The 18,349-nt window shown below is 39.3% G+C and overlaps 1 protein-coding gene and 1 long non-coding RNA gene across 3 annotated transcripts in view; both read left to right on the top strand.

Moving 5' to 3' along the window:
• The window catches only part of LOC139480265 (leukemia inhibitory factor receptor-like), a 70,309-nt gene that overhangs the window by 6,887 nt on the left and 45,073 nt on the right, over positions 1-18,349 (top strand). The window lies entirely within an intron of this gene.
• LOC139480034 (uncharacterized) lies at positions 1,309-2,576 on the top strand. Of its 2 annotated transcripts, none has more exons than XR_011654384.1 (3): positions 1,309-1,324; positions 1,805-1,895; positions 2,398-2,576. It is a non-coding gene; the product is annotated as an uncharacterized lncRNA (long non-coding RNA). The 2 variants fall into 2 exon arrangements; XR_011654383.1 differs by lacking the exon at positions 1,309-1,324 and adding an exon at positions 1,508-1,578.

Genomic DNA, 18,349 nt, shown 5'->3' with positions numbered 1-18,349 from the left:
GTGGACCCATTGTCAAAGTGTGTGTCGGAGAATTCTATTTTCACTAACATTGGGGGAAATAGATCTAGTGAATAATATTTTAATCTATCGATAAAAAATAATAATTTGAAAGAGAAGCAAAAACTGAAAAAGAAAGTCACCAAACCTTCATCGAGATAGAATCTACGCCGACTCTGAGTTCAGCAAGGATGACAACGTATGTTCCTGAACAAACGGTAGGTACACTTTAGATCTGTTTGTGTTACATAAATATATTTTTAAAATATAGCCCTCTATATTGTCTCCATAACAATTATGCTAAATAATCCACCGAAACGACCCCCGATCCAAACCAATTCTCACTTAGATATTGAACTTAGTTTTAGCATTCGCTGAAAGAGAAATCTTTTTTCAAGCTCAATTTATAAATTGTAAATTTATGTTCTAATTTGGAACCTCAAACTGATCTAATTTGGGACTATTTATGAAAAATAATAGGCGCAGATGTAATTTTGTAGTATTGCGCAGGCCTTTCAGATTTCATGTTTCGATCACATCGTGGTTCTCCGTAAAATTTACGGAGAGCACCGATGTGGAACTGAGATAAAAAAGTATTTCTTCAAAACAAATTATGTATCTGGTCACTGAAATGTGAAATATGATCGCAGACTGTAGTTATAAGTTTATAAAATTATTGAATTAATAGATAACAAATTATATATTTGTATTATATTAAACTCTATTTATCTTAAGTTGTATTTGAAATTAAAACTTAGTTTTTTTTACAAACAAATGTCCATTGTTGTATGGTAATTAGTACGGAAATCGCCGCCATTTTGAAACCTGCTGTTTTATAACGAGGATGTTGGTTGATATTTTTTTAAGAACTCGTAAGTAAGGGAAACTCATGTTTTGTAACGTTTGTTTGAAATAGATATAAGTTCCCAGTAAATGTTGTGGACTTATCGTTTTCCCCGTCGACATGCTCCATCGCCATCGCGGTATAGATCCTGAATTACGTTTTGGACTGGCACCAGGTTGTTGTAATTTTGGCAAAGTTGCCTGTGTCAACTTTGTTTTGTGACCAGCAATACCCGCCTTTTAGTTTTAGGTTATTAATGAATGCAACTTGATTTTTCAGCCCCCTTCCTTGTGGTGATTTTTGAAGACAAAAAAGGAACGATACTTCATAGGAAGACGTGAACTCCTGCTGATGTGCCTGTTTCATGAGAAGGGATCAAGGAAAAGAAGCCAGTTGATGCCTGGTGGCCAGCAACTTGGTGTTTTTACGATGCTACCGACACCGATGTGGTACTCGAAGGACAGTATCTTTGTTAAGTGTCAGGTAAATTTCATTTCAGGTTAATGGAACTGTAACTAAATAAGTTATGAAACTAAAGGTTTAATTTTTATAATTTAATATCAGAATCATAGTAAGGAATCAATAGGTTTTACAATCTAAATATCCTTCCTGTGTTTAACTTTTGAGCCAATATGAGTACTTGTAAATGTCAAAACCATTTTTTACATTTTTCTAGAACACAATGACATTTGAATGTGTAATGCTTTGGTCAACTTACATGGACATATCAATATTAAGTTAATATCTAATCACAAGATGTTAACTAATTGACATCATTTAAAATCTAGTTTTGGTACAAGTGGTAAATTTTGTAACTTTCAAGTCATCATACATTTGGACTGGAACCATTTCACCTGAGTGCAATTTTAATGCTCTTATCTTGTTTGCAATTTATTTTTACTGTATTATGAATTATGCAGCTTTGATTTATCATCCAGTGTAACATGTTATTTTTTCCATCAGTTCTGAAACCGGCAAAGAAAAAACAACTGGAACTTTGTGGTGAGCAAGAAGATCTGCACGCTTAGGAATGCCTTCAAGTGAATGAGCCATGGTTTGTTTCTTTGACCATAACATCAGTAATTTTGTAGCCCCCAAAAAGTAATTTTTGTAATAGTTTTTAATGAGTCTCCTTGACGTCTGGGGGTGGTCGGGTAGCCTAGTGGTTAAAGCGTTTGCTCGTCACGCCGAAGACCTGGGTTCGATTCCCGACATGGGTACAATTTGTGAAGCTCATATCTGGTGTCCCCCGCCATGATATTGCTGGAATATTGCTAAAAAATGCGTAAAACCATACTCACTCACTCACTCCTTGACGTCTGACATAAAGTAATTAGTTTATGGCACTGATTGGGGCTGTCCGGTAGCCTAGTGGTTAAAGATGGTTCGTCACGCCAAAGACCCGGGTTCAATTCCCGACATGGGTACATTGTGTGAAGCCCATTTCTGGTGTCCCCCGCCGTGATATTGCTGGAACATTGCGCAAAAGCGGCGTAAAACCATACTCACTCACTCATTATGTCACTGATATACAATAACATTTGATCCCATTTCAGCCTCTTGAAGGACAGCTTCCATGACGACCCCTGCCAGGACGAGGATGACTTCCACTTTCATATGATGACTTCCACTTTCATATGATGGCTACCATATAATGATATCTTCTGTTGATGATGTCCACCTCTGGCTACTTGTTATTGCTGTTATTACTCCAAATAAAGAGAATACTATACAACTTCGTTATCTCATTTTTGACAGTACAGGTTTGGCAAGGATGTTTCACAGACACTTCTGGGATGCTGTTGAAAGACTAGATTATGATGTAAGCACATCTTTTGTATTACTGAAAATGATGGAAAGGTAAAATGTCTCTGAAACATCTTTGTTATGGAGACTTCCTTAGAACTTTGCCGGGATGGTTTAAAGCATGTTAAATTACCCATGACAGGTTTGTGAAGACACTTCAGAGACTTCCTTGCAAGTGTTGCGGGGATGCTTCAGAAGCATCTTTGATTGCATAACACAAGTTTGTGGGGACTTACCAGGGACTTCCTCAGAAGGTTTCCCGGGATGGTTCAAAGCATATTTAATTACCCCTGATAGGTTAGCGAAGATGCTTCGGAGACTTCCTTGCAAGTTTTGCTGGGATGCTTCAGAAACATCTTTGATTACCTAATAATAGTTTGTGGAGACTATTCGGGGACTTCCTAAGAAGGTTTCCCGGGATGGTTCAAAGCATATTTAATTACCCCTGATAGGTTTGCGAAGATGCTTCGGAGACTTCCTTGCAAGTTTTGCTGGGATGCTTCAGAAACATCTTTGATTACCTAATAATAGTTTGTGGAGACTATTCGGGGACTTCCTAAGAAGGTTTCCCGGGATGGTTCAAAGCATATTTAATTACCCCTGATAGGTTTGAGAAGACGCTTCGGAGACTTCCTTGCAAGTGTTGTGGGGATGCATTAGAAACATCTTTGATTATGTCACACACGTTTGTGGAGAATAATCAGGGACTTCCTAAGTGGGTTTGCCGAGATGGTTCAAAGCATATTTAATTAGCCATATAAGGTTAATTCTGAGAAAGTATCGGAGACTACTTCAGTAGGTACTGTGAGGAAGTCTTGGATACTTCTCAGCAAGCTGCAAGTTGAAGTAGTTTGCCGAGATAGTGTGGAGACATTTGCCGGGAATATCTAGAGACTTCCTTAAGACCCTGTGGAGAAGGTAAAAATGTGCCTTGCGGGGAATGATTAAGGCGGTCTCGGATGCATCTTTTCTGGCCTTTTTTTTTTGTAAGGGTACATTGTAGATATCACTGCAATGAAATTGCATCACAATACTTTGTAGACTATTGTGATGTCATTGGTTACCATGACGACACAATCAAATTACATCACTAATAGCTTTGCTATTTCACCCTCGTGTCTTTTGACATCAAATATATCAACACTCGTTGACATATTTGCTATCAAAAGACACTCGGGTGAGATTCTCTATATATTGTATCGTTCTAAAATTTTGAACTCAGAAGCTGTTTGAAATACCAATGTTTCTATTGAAATTCATAAATGGAACAAAACAAGATGCTGTTACAATATAATGCCTTTTTGCTCATTCAATAAATATGCATGGATGCACGCACACGGTATTTGGCAATTGTATAACATAAAACACATGATAAAAAACATTTAAAATCGCCGTGTATACCGAGCTCTGGAAAATGATATTGTGATGCATATCATGGAACGAATGAACGATCTCCATTGAGTTAAATGATTTGTGTCGCAAATCTATTTTGTACAGAGTTATGGCCCTTGCTCCATGCTTTTCAGCTTTGTGCATTCTACGTGAAATGGGGACAGGTTTTCTCAAAAATTACTGAAGTTACATGCATGAAAGTTTGTATGATATGCTTGAGATACTTGGCAAGACTGTATTCGAAAGATTGGTTCCGTATATTATTTTTTTACACACTACAGCTCCTGATCCACATTATTTTATCTAATGCAATTTTCTGCAATAGGGACATGTTTTCTCAGAAACTACTGGAGTTACATGAATGAAACTGTGCAAGCTTATCTAAGACATACTTATCAAGACTGAGTTCGATAGTGGTTCCACAAATTATTTTTTCCAGAGAAGGGGTCTATTGTGTGTATTAATTTTATATTGAATAAATATTTCTGTTGACATAAAGCCACCCCAGCGCCTCTCTCTTCTTAAGGATATATAGGACTCTTTTTGATTGTAACATTCACTTCCTTGTTATTCACTACTATATGAATAATCAAAATTCTTATGTGCCTCATGGTGTGGGATAGTGATAGCGCTGTTTTTTCTTCTTGTGGTTGACTGGATGGTGTTCTTCCGGGTGTGGAATGGGGGAATGGAGTGGAGGGATTCAAAAGGAGTAAAATAATGTCATTTAAATTAAATTTACATAATATTATGATACACATGAAAGAAACCGAAACATCCCTTGTCCTTTTGTTTGTGTATTTTTGTCAGTTGTATTTAAGGGTAGTTCACAGTGTCAAAACAAGCACAGCCACCTCAAATCTATGGTACCATTCATGACCAACTCGTGTTTTACATGTATATAACAGTTCTAAAAATATGCTTGACTCGGAAAGTAACTAAGCTCTAACTGTGTTTCAGAAATTAGCTCTTCTGTAAGATTCATTGGTTATTTACGCATGCTGTTTTAAAAAAATTGTGTTTCCTATTTATTGCATGCATTTCTGTATGCAAGTTAATTGAAAGTAATTTGGTTTTGAATAGTTTTGGGGGGTCTTTTACGCAAATACACGGCTTATCTGTAGCTCCGCATAAGAGCACATTACTGCTTTGTCAGCCTACACGAACACAAGAGGATATTTTGTGATACAAGCTCTCCCGATTTCCAGCATCCTTTGCTTATTTATTTCATCATTGTTTCATCTAATATTGTGTTTTGTTTATGGTTGTGTCTTTATGGTTTTCCCCCATCTTCCCGAGGCAAGGGAGTTAACTTTAGAAGTCCAGTTTCCACCCTTGCCGAACTAGGCTGGAATTACTGGGCTCGATCATAGCGCTACCAGTGGCTATTACCAGTTATGTCCCTTCTAAGCCTCTCCTATGAACCAGTCAATTTCCACCTCTTGTATCACTTGCATTTGTTTCAAACAAAATCAAGATCCATATTGTGATAAAACGGGTCTTACATCGCGATATGCATCAAATCACATGAGCACCTTGATGAAGAACATGAAAAGACATGCCCTTCTCATGGCCATTTTTGCGACCAGGTTCTGTCTTAGCGCAAACGGGCATACCTAAAACAATTGTCAACTCTTTGCTTAATGGTTCACATATTTTCCCCATATATTATATATTGTTTAGATGCAATTTAAAGCACATCGGGACGTGCAGAATTATACACTATGATTGAACACATTTAACTGTGTCTTGGGTGTATTTTTAGATGCAAGACATATGTAAAATCAAAAATTATTCCCGAGGGATTCTTTGACGAAGAACTAGAAATCATACACGCATTCTGATTGGTTTGTTGTATTTTCGCACATAACATTCATCGATAGGGGTACGAGTCCTCTTGCAGGTTACGGAAAGGGGTTAGGAGGACAAGGCTCACTGCAGAACCGCTAGGGTCAGGATGGTTAACTCGGGTACCCGGGTCGCGTGGGTACTGAGTAGGACCTGGGTACCCACAGGACTACCCGGACCCATGGTTAGTCATGTGATACATTGTTTAATGACCAAAAATTTCTGGAACTTCGCTTTTCTTTCTGACTATGCACCCATTCCTTCTGATTTTTTCATATGGTTGAATAAAGATATAACTTAATTCAACTTCAGTGTATGAATGATTTTTTAATACTTGGATCTAGATACGTATTGCCAGGGCTATGCTAAAAATGTTCCCAATTGGACATTTTGAGACATCTCCTGAGACCTACAGTGGGTACCCGGGTAGGGTCGGGTAATAGGTGGGTGGGTACCCGGGTAGTAAATTTGGACTCGTCCCAGCCCTACTAACTGCTGTTGTTTTAGTATGGTTGTCCAAAACAGGTAGATACTACTACCCGTGGTCCCACCCCTCTATTACCAGACCCCACCTGGATCCCTGCTGAAGTTCTCAAGAGAAAGGTACCGTTTGGGAATAGTTAAAAATGATCTGGTCATGCATACATTGAAGTTGATTGAAGTTTTATCTTTATTCAAACATATCATCAGGAATTTGTACATAGTCAGAAAGAAACATTGGAGATTCGTAGTGTAACCATGGAGTTCTTGATAATTTTTGTCATTAAACAACCACGGGTCCGGGTAGTCCTGTGGGTACCCGGGTCCTACTCAGTACCCATCCGACCCGGGTACCTGAGTTACCCGTCCCAGCCCTAGTAGATACTATCACTCAATGTGAGTTTCATGTTATGCTTACAGAATATAGGGCAATGGGTGGTCCAGTCGGCTAAGGCAACACAATTTAGTTGCTCATGATGTCAATCACTGGATTGTCTGGTCCAGACTTGATTATTTACAGACCGCCGTCATATAGCTGTAATATTGCTGAGCGCGGCATTAAACAACAAACCCACCAGCCAACCAACAAAAGGAATTCCACCGACACATCTGAAACCTGAACAGCAAGAACGACATTGAACTGGTGTTTGGTGCACAGAAATTTCAATTGGGACAATGTTATATTCTCAGATGCAACTAACGGGATCGGGTGGTCAGACTCACTGAATTGGTTGATACATGTCATCGATCCCAATTGCGTGGATCGATATTCATGATGTCAATCACTGGAATCTTTAGTCCAGACTTGATTATTTACAGACCGCCAACATATAGCTGGAATATTGCTGAGTGTTACACATCTAAAACCTGAACAGCAAAAACGACATTGAATTGGTCTTTGGTGCACAGAAATTTCAGTTGGGACAATGTTATGTTCTCAGATGAAAGTTCAGTGTGGCTATATCCAAACTGCGTAAAAATGTGGACCAAAGGTACAGAAATAACAATTTACCAGTATCCAAAGTACAATCCTAAATTTCATGTGTGGGATGGGGTGGGGTGTTAGGTGCCACACCATTATGTGTACTTGAAGGTAACATGACCAGTGCAGTGTACACTGACATACTACAGGGGCATCTTACAACAGCACAAGTTTTGTATGGTGACGGGTTGGTATTCCAGCAAGACAATGATATGAAACCTGGAGTGAAGCTTCTTAGGACTGTTTTAATGAACACAATATTACACTCCTGGAATGGCCCAGCTACAGTCCAGACCTGAACCCAATTAACAATATTTGGGCAACCATGGACAATATCAATAAAAAAAAATCTAAATGTGATATGAAAGCAGAGGTGGTGAGATATTGTATGAACAAAACAAGATGCTGTTACAATATAATGCCTTTTTGCTCATTCAATAAATATGCATGGATGCACGCACACGGTATTTGGCAATTGTATAACATAAAACACATGATAAAAAACATTTAAAATCGCCGTGTATACCGAGCTCTGGAAAATGATATTGTGATGCATATCATGGAACGAATGAACGATCTCCATTGAGTTAAATGATTTGTGTCGCAAATCTATTTTGTACAGAGTTATGGCCCTTGCTCCATGCTTTTCAGCTTTGTGCATTCTACGTGAAATGGGGACAGGTTTTCTCAAAAATTACTGAAGTTACATGCATGAAAGTTTGTATGATATGCTTGAGATACTTGGCAAGACTGTATTCGAAAGATTGGTTCCGTATATTATTTTTTTACACACTACAGCTCCTGATCCACATTATTTTATCTAATGCAATTTTCTGCAATAGGGACATGTTTTCTCAGAAACTACTGGAGTTACATGAATGAAACTGTGCAAGCTTATCTAAGACATACTTATCAAGACTGAGTTCGATAGTGGTTCCACAAATTATTTTTTCCAGAGAAGGGGTCTATTGTGTGTATTAATTTTATATTGAATAAATATTTCTGTTGACATAAAGCCACCCCAGCGCCTCTCTCTTCTTAAGGATATATAGGACTCTTTTTGATTGTAACATTCACTTCCTTGTTATTCACTACTATATGAATAATCAAAATTCTTATGTGCCTCATGGTGTGGGATAGTGATAGCGCTGTTTTTTCTTCTTGTGGTTGACTGGATGGTGTTCTTCCGGGTGTGGAATGGGGGAATGGAGTGGAGGGATTCAAAAGGAGTAAAATAATGTCATTTAAATTAAATTTACATAATATTATGATACACATGAAAGAAACCGAAACATCCCTTGTCCTTTTGTTTGTGTATTTTTGTCAGTTGTATTTAAGGGTAGTTCACAGTGTCAAAACAAGCACAGCCACCTCAAATCTATGGTACCATTCATGACCAACTCGTGTTTTACATGTATATAACAGTTCTAAAAATATGCTTGACTCGGAAAGTAACTAAGCTCTAACTGTGTTTCAGAAATTAGCTCTTCTGTAAGATTCATTGGTTATTTACGCATGCTGTTTTAAAAAAATTGTGTTTCCTATTTATTGCATGCATTTCTGTATGCAAGTTAATTGAAAGTAATTTGGTTTTGAATAGTTTTGGGGGGTCTTTTACGCAAATACACGGCTTATCTGTAGCTCCGCATAAGAGCACATTACTGCTTTGTCAGCCTACACGAACACAAGAGGATATTTTGTGATACAAGCTCTCCCGATTTCCAGCATCCTTTGCTTATTTATTTCATCATTGTTTCATCTAATATTGTGTTTTGTTTATGGTTGTGTCTTTATGGTTTTCCCCCATCTTCCCGAGGCAAGGGAGTTAACTTTAGAAGTCCAGTTTCCACCCTTGCCGAACTAGGCTGGAATTACTGGGCTCGATCATAGCGCTACCAGTGGCTATTACCAGTTATGTCCCTTCTAAGCCTCTCCTATGAACCAGTCAATTTCCACCTCTTGTATCACTTGCATTTGTTTCAAACAAAATCAAGATCCATATTGTGATAAAACGGGTCTTACATCGCGATATGCATCAAATCACATGAGCACCTTGATGAAGAACATGAAAAGACATGCCCTTCTCATGGCCATTTTTGCGACCAGGTTCTGTCTTAGCGCAAACGGGCATACCTAAAACAATTGTCAACTCTTTGCTTAATGGTTCACATATTTTCCCCATATATTATATATTGTTTAGATGCAATTTAAAGCACATCGGGACGTGCAGAATTATACACTATGATTGAACACATTTAACTGTGTCTTGGGTGTATTTTTAGATGCAAGACATATGTAAAATCAAAAATTATTCCCGAGGGATTCTTTGACGAAGAACTAGAAATCATACACGCATTCTGATTGGTTTGTTGTATTTTCGCACATAACATTCATCGATAGGGGTACGAGTCCTCTTGCAGGTTACGGAAAGGGGTTAGGAGGACAAGGCTCACTGCAGAACCGCTAGGGTCAGGATGGTTAACTCGGGTACCCGGGTCGCGTGGGTACTGAGTAGGACCTGGGTACCCACAGGACTACCCGGACCCATGGTTAGTCATGTGATACATTGTTTAATGACCAAAAATTTCTGGAACTTCGCTTTTCTTTCTGACTATGCACCCATTCCTTCTGATTTTTTCATATGGTTGAATAAAGATATAACTTAATTCAACTTCAGTGTATGAATGATTTTTTAATACTTGGATCTAGATACGTATTGCCAGGGCTATGCTAAAAATGTTCCCAATTGGACATTTTGAGACATCTCCTGAGACCTACAGTGGGTACCCGGGTAGGGTCGGGTAATAGGTGGGTGGGTACCCGGGTAGTAAATTTGGACTCGTCCCAGCCCTACTAACTGCTGTTGTTTTAGTATGGTTGTCCAAAACAGGTAGATACTACTACCCGTGGTCCCACCCCTCTATTACCAGACCCCACCTGGATCCCTGCTGAAGTTCTCAAGAGAAAGGTACCGTTTGGGAATAGTTAAAAATGATCTGGTCATGCATACATTGAAGTTGATTGAAGTTTTATCTTTATTCAAACATATCATCAGGAATTTGTACATAGTCAGAAAGAAACATTGGAGATTCGTAGTGTAACCATGGAGTTCTTGATAATTTTTGTCATTAAACAACCACGGGTCCGGGTAGTCCTGTGGGTACCCGGGTCCTACTCAGTACCCATCCGACCCGGGTACCTGAGTTACCCGTCCCAGCCCTAGTAGATACTATCACTCAATGTGAGTTTCATGTTATGCTTACAGAATATAGGGCAATGGGTGGTCCAGTCGGCTAAGGCAACACAATTTAGTTGCTCATGATGTCAATCACTGGATTGTCTGGTCCAGACTTGATTATTTACAGACCGCCGTCATATAGCTGTAATATTGCTGAGCGCGGCATTAAACAACAAACCCACCAGCCAACCAACAAAAGGAATTCCACCGACACATCTGAAACCTGAACAGCAAGAACGACATTGAACTGGTGTTTGGTGCACAGAAATTTCAATTGGGACAATGTTATATTCTCAGATGCAACTAACGGGATCGGGTGGTCAGACTCACTGAATTGGTTGATACATGTCATCGATCCCAATTGCGTGGATCGATATTCATGATGTCAATCACTGGAATCTTTAGTCCAGACTTGATTATTTACAGACCGCCAACATATAGCTGGAATATTGCTGAGTGTTACACATCTAAAACCTGAACAGCAAAAACGACATTGAATTGGTCTTTGGTGCACAGAAATTTCAGTTGGGACAATGTTATGTTCTCAGATGAAAGTTCAGTGTGGCTATATCCAAACTGCGTAAAAATGTGGACCAAAGGTACAGAAATAACAATTTACCAGTATCCAAAGTACAATCCTAAATTTCATGTGTGGGATGGGGTGGGGTGTTAGGTGCCACACCATTATGTGTACTTGAAGGTAACATGACCAGTGCAGTGTACACTGACATACTACAGGGGCATCTTACAACAGCACAAGTTTTGTATGGTGACGGGTTGGTATTCCAGCAAGACAATGATATGAAACCTGGAGTGAAGCTTCTTAGGACTGTTTTAATGAACACAATATTACACTCCTGGAATGGCCCAGCTACAGTCCAGACCTGAACCCAATTAACAATATTTGGGCAACCATGGACAATATCAATAAAAAAAAATCTAAATGTGATATGAAAGCAGAGGTGGTGAGATATTGTATGACAGTATGACGGATAATTTTCTAGGCAGTGTACCTCGCCGCATTGAAGCATTTATTAGGAAAAGAGGTGGTCTGACACAATATTTAACAGTTTGCTGTTTTGTAGCTTTAGGTAAGCAGTGTTTGTTGGACAAGCGTACCTCTTGTTCTATGACTTAATAAAACTACAATTTACAATATTCTCATTCTCAATAATTTTTGGTCACACAATATTCTAGCCCTCAAAGTAGCGACCATTTTGGTGGCCAAATGCGAATTTAATCTATGATGGGCGACCTAAATGTATAAATATACACGGCTTGCCACTTGGCTGCCTAATAGTGAACATAACTGGTGACAGTATCTGTTTATGGATATCTGTTGGCTCCTAAAAAAATTAGGTTTGGCTGTAAATTATTCATATTAGGAGCCACTTATTTCCCTAACTAAAAAACAAACTTAGAGGGAAGTATCCTGATCATAGCAGCGTTAAAGGGACACCAGTCACAGCTAAATGGCAGTCCTAGGAAGTTTGATTGAAGTCATTCTAAACTCACTTTGTCTGCAAAATTAAATTTGGGGATGTATATTATTTTAATAGTTAACGATGACCCTAGTTTCAAGGAGTCTCAGTTTAACAGGTCTCATCATCTAGACGTAACCTGCGAATGTGTTTTTCCCCCGAACGACAGTACATCTGCCCACATTTTGTATTTTAACAGGTTTCTTTTATACATAACTTTGATGTGTTTATGACTGTTAATTCCTTAACTTGTTCTCGTCCCACTCATGCTCATCGATCTTCCCGAGGCAAGAGAGTTAACTGACTATGGAAGTCCCAGTTTCCACCCTTGCCGAACTAGGCTGGAATTCCAGAGTTACATCTTGGCTGGACTAACGAGTCTTTGCATTGTCTAACCAAAATTGCGTAACGAACTAGACATCTGATTTGTAAACAACATGGATTTCAAGGGGCAGATATTTATTGACTGCAGGATTTGCAAAGCATGTGTACCGCCAACTGGGCTTCGACCGATATTTTTCAAATCTTTTCATGTTTTTGATCAAGGTGCTCAACTGATTTGATGCATTTAGCAAGGTAGAACCTGTTTTGTTACAATATAGATCTTGATTATTTTGTCATTTTGTTGGCAAATGCAAGTGATATGAGAGGTGGAATCTGATTGGGCAATAGGAGGGACACAGAAGGGACATAAGTTGTAATAGCCATTGGTGGTTGAGATTGGAAATTCCAGCCTAGTTCGGCAAGGGTGGAAACTGGACTTTTCAGTTAACTCCCTTGCCTCAGGAAGATGACTCATGCTTCATACCAAACTCACCGCAGCTCAGACCACCACTGTGGTGTAGCAGATAGAGCATCTGTCTGGAGAGCATAAGCTTGGTATTTTGATCCACTGCCTTGTCATACCAAAATGTCACCCTTGTCACCCTGCTTGGACTTGGTATTATCATGATTATACATCACTTCCGGCTTGTAGCAATGGGCTACCTTAGTCAGGACACATTTTCAGTGTCGGTCTAGCAGCTGTGGTCAGGTGAATTTGGGTGTAACATTGTGTTCAACATCATTATTATGTGTGTGCGTGGGTGGGTGTTATGTGAGTGCTCGAATGTATGTTGTTACATGGGTGCTCAAGTAAATGTGTAGGTGTATAGAGTAAATGTGTAGGTGTATCGAGTAAACGTGTAGGTGTATCGAGTAAATGCGTAGGTGTATCGAGTAAACGTGTAGGTGTATCGAGTTAATGCGTAGGTGTATCGAGTAAACGTGTAGATGTATCGAGTAAATGCCTAGGTGTATCGAGTAAACATGTAGGTGTATCGAGTAAACGTGTAGGTGTATCGAGTTAATGCGTAGGTGTATCAAGTAAATGTGTAGGTGTAACGAGTAAACGTGTAGGTGTATCGAGTAAATGCGTAGGTGTATCGAGTAAACGTGTAGGTGTATCGAGTTAATGCGTAGGTGTATCGAGTAAACGTGTAGATGTATCGAGTAAATGACTAGGTGTATCGAGTAAACATGTAGGTGTATCGAGTAAACGTGTAGGTGTATCGAGTTAACGCGTAGGTGTATCGAGTAAACGTGTAGGTGTATCGAGTAAACATGTAGGTGTATCGAGTTAATGCGTAGGTGTATCGAGTTAATGCGTAGGTGTATCGAGTAAACGTGTAGGTGTATCGAGTAAATGTGTAGGTGTATCGAGTAAACGTGTAGGTGTATCGAGTAAATGTGTAGGTGTATCGAGTAAACGCGTAGGTGTATCGAGTAAACGCGTAGGTGTATCGAGTAAACGCGTAGGTGTATCGAGTAAATGTGTAGGTGTATCGAGTAAACGTGTACAGGTATCGAGTAAACGTGTAGGTGTATCGAGTAAACGTGTAGGTGTATCGAGTAAATGTAAAATTTCCAGTCTCAACCACCAATGGCTATTACGACTTATGTCCCTTCTGAGTCCACTATTTCTGAAAAAGTTGGAAGAATGATAAACAAATTCTCCCCCAATGCTCCTTTTATCTCAAATACATCAACACAAGTCAATAAAAGTTTCAACCTCTTGATGTATTTGATAAAGAAAACCACATTTAGGTGTGACTCTTTTAAAACTGTTAATTCCAGAAGATGATTTTATCGGACGGTAAACTTGTAGACCTATTTAAACCCTATCACAAAATAAAGGAAGTACGATATTTGTCTGCCATAAATTTTTTAACTGCTCAGTAAATGCTGTCACCCACTTGATAAGAATCAGTCGTCTTGTTCAAGTGAAGTAAAGCGCAACCAGAGCAGGCAGTGTTGTAGGCCTGCCCTTGATATGCACTGCAACCCAGTTGTCAGTATACACAGACTCAGCTGAGTCACCTCCACGTCTCCAGGCTAAGGTAAGTCTCAGTGGGGGGTAGATAATGGCAGGTTGTTGCGACCCGGCCTCAGGCAACAAGGAAGTTACAACCTCTCTACATACCAGTGCAAAACACAAGTCAATACACAAAGGACACATTCATCCATATATATATTTGTGAACAGTAAATTTTGTTTTTTATGACTACCCATTCATTGTTTAGCAAAGACAGCTCATGTTAAAATTTGGGAGGGGCATGATTTTAAAACTTTTCAACTTGTCTTTGCCACTAAGGGGACCACCATTTAATGCTTGGAAGTCGGGGGCCTTTGATTTTGACAAAAGACAGGATATGTTTTTTGTTCCTGCTTCAACACACACAGGCCAGCGAACAATATATATTTTGGGCCACACCCACACCTTACAACCCACACCCCACACCCCACACCCCACACCCACACCCACACCCACAGGCACATAACCAGAAAATCAAATGGTCCCTCATGGATTAAGGGCTGAGGGCTGAAAGCCCTGCAACTGTCAGTATTTCGGATCGGAAACAGAAGATTGCTGTGTCACGTGCAACCTGCATGGGCACCTGTTTAACAGCTGGTTGAACACCACACACATGTAAGGCGACTATGCTTGTTGTAAGAGCCAAATAACGGAATCGGATGGTCATGCTTGCTGACTTGGTTAATGCATGTCATCATATCCCAATTATGTGGATTGATGCTTATGGTCCAGACCATCTTCCCAAGGCAAAGGATTTAACTGACTGTAAAAGTTCAGTTTCCACCCTTGGCAAACTAGGCCTGAATTTCGGGGTTCAATTGTAGCGCCACCTATTGGCAATTACGAGATATGTCCCTTCTATATCACCCCTATTGACCAATCAGATTCCACCTCTCAATCACTTGCATTTGCTTCAAACAAAATCGCAGGCACCCAGTGAAGACAATCTGATCAATAATCAAGATATAAATTGAAACAGGTCTTAATGCACAAAGTGCATCAAATCACCTGAGCACCTTCATTAAAAACATGAAAAGATTTGGAAAATATCTGTTGACACTAAGTTGATGGTGCACATGCTTTGCAAATCATGCAATTGACCAAAATCTTCAAGCAGTTTACGAACCGAATGTTGATTTCGTAATGCGATTTTGATTGAACTATGCATAGACTCGTTAGTCCTGACAAATATAACTCCATAATTCCAGCCTAGTTTGGTGGAAACTGGACTTTTATAGTCACTTAACTCCCTTGCCACGGGAAGATGGGTCCAGACTCGATCATTTACAGACCGCAGTCATATAGCTGGAATATTGCTGAGTGTGGTGTTAAACAACAGACAAACAAAACATACATACCGTATTCAACGCAATAGGCACCCAGGGCACTCTCAAAATTAAAAATAGGGGGCTCTTATTTCATGATTTATGCTGGCAGCCTGAAATGTTTATATGTGACAGATATATTTTTCCAGGATTTAATTGCCCATAATTAAGGGTGCATATAACACACAAGTGCATATTATACACAAATAATTAAGTCATGTGTACATTGATCAATCGGAAGGGGTGCTAATTGGGATTGTTCACTAGCCAATATATTCGCAAATTTATATCGCTGTGGGCACTTATTAGAGCGGGCGCTTAATACGTCTAATACGGTATGTAATAATGCATGCACAGGCTTACCTTCAACAGAACGGGTCATGGTAATGTATACTGTAAGCATAATACCAAAACACAACAAAGTGAGGAAAAGGCCTCGAGCCTCGTACATATTCAGGATTAAGGATCCTGATACACACGTTACACATCTTGGTAAGTGGAATCTGTGACCATGCATCATATTTCCTGAATAACTTCCTTTCCTACACCTGTAGATGAACAAACACTGTACAAGTTCATGACCTAATGGATGCAGACAACATGTTGAACATTCGTCACCACTCGCCCCTTTCAGTGACCTGCAAGAAGACCTGTCCCCCTATCGATGAATGTTGTGTTAAAAAATACAACAAACCAATCAGAATGCGCGTATGACTTCAAGTACTTCGATCACAGAACCCCTTAGGAATAATTTTTTATTTTACGAACCATAATGCAATGCGTTGACAATTCTTTTAACTAGGGACGTTTGCGCTTAGACCGAACTCAGTCAAACAAATGTCCACGAGAGGGGCATGAGTCGCTGTTGGGCTTGTCCCAGAATAACACGAGTTGGTCACGAATGCATGTTGAACAGGAGATATGCTATTTTCCATACAACATATTTTAGATAGGCCAAGCCTAACCACCTGCTTCCACATTTGTCAAAATGGGAAGTCGTCAGAATGGGAAGTCGTCCTGTAGGCCTACTTCAGATATTTTATGTGGACATTGTGTAAGGATTCTGTCTATGTCTGTATCTGAGTGCTTGTATTAAATGTAAACAGATGTGAAACGTTTCCCCTGGGGATGTGTTATGTCAGATTGTGTCTGTTTAGCTTTTTGTGAAAGTTTCCGGGTCGTTTTAAGTACCTAGGCTAGCAACACTTCACCAATACACAAGGATATTCAGTAATGCTGGAGGGTGGGTCGGGTAGCCTATTGCTTGTGATGCCAAAGACCCGGGTTTGATTTCCCTCATGGGTACAAGGTGGAACCTATTTCTGATGATCCCTGTAATGATGGAATATTACTAGTAGGGTTACAGAACCATACTCCTTCACTTAACACTGCTGGCAAGGCCTATATGAGCCAGTTGAATATACTGGCTTACTTTCTAAGAATCAAAACCTTTGCATGTATGGCCCAAGCACTCCATCTCCCCAAGGCAAGGGAGTTAACTGTCTAAAAGTCTAGTTTTCACCTGGTGGCTCGATAGTTGTGCCACCTGTGGCTATTACGAGTTATGTCCCTTCTATGTCCCTCCTATTGACCAATCACATTCCACCTCTCATATCACTTACATTTGCTTCAAACAAAATGGCAGCGCCCTGTCAAGACGATCTGATCGATAATCAAAATCGATAGTGTGATAAAACAGTTCTTACTTCGCAAAGGGCATTAAATCATGTGACCACCTTGATTAAAAAGATGAAAAATTTGCAAAATATATATGTTGACACCGAGTTGCCGGTACACATGCTTTGCAAATCCTGCAATCAACCGAAATCTGCACGGCGGTTTTATGAATCAGGTCCCGATTTCGTTACGCAATTTTGATTGGTCTCTTCCTTGACTCGTTAGTCCAGCCAGAATATGACTCCATAATTCCAGCCCAGTTTGACAAGGGTGGAAACTGGATTTTTATGATAATTAACTTCCTTCCCTTGGGAAGATGCAGCAATCAGGCCTTTTAAAAGACCAGGCAGAATTCATATGTTTTTGTAACATGGCCTCACAGCAGCCACATTGAAAAATGTCATTCTAGTCAATATGTTGTGTATTGGTATTATTGTATTGGATGGATTTTTTCTATAATGTTACAAATATATAAAGAAATTAAATTCAAGTTAATCTGTATGTCCATCCATCTGTATTTGTCAGATATTTAGGAACCCTAATTTATTGGAATTATATTTTTGTTAAGCTGTTTTGTACGATTAAGAATAAATACATATCTGAGCAGGGTTAAACACGAACACTCTGGTCCTAACTGAAATTCACAAGACTTAGTATTAAGTTCAGACGACTAGAAATAATAAGAATGAAAGTTTCTCCACTATATATATCACAGTCTGTAACTTTAGCCACAAGGTCAAAGCCTAAGTCATATATTTTTTGTCTAGTGGCATAACTGATGATAGTTCAGAAGTCAATTGAAATCGACTAAAAGTTAGCATAGACACATTGTCATGGTATGCTGTCAGCAAGATACATGGTCAAATTAATTGAAAGTTCTTTACCTTCCTGTAAATTTGATATTTGCTTTATCTATAATTGTTGTA

Source organism: Haliotis cracherodii, unplaced genomic scaffold (assembly GCF_022045235.1).
Source record: "Haliotis cracherodii isolate W230 unplaced genomic scaffold, xgHalCrac1.p SCAF_4, whole genome shotgun sequence".
Taxonomy (NCBI): domain Eukaryota; kingdom Metazoa; phylum Mollusca; class Gastropoda; order Lepetellida; family Haliotidae; genus Haliotis; species Haliotis cracherodii.
The sequence above is the reverse complement of the archived record's forward strand: the minus strand, read 5'-3'. Positions and strand labels throughout refer to the sequence as shown.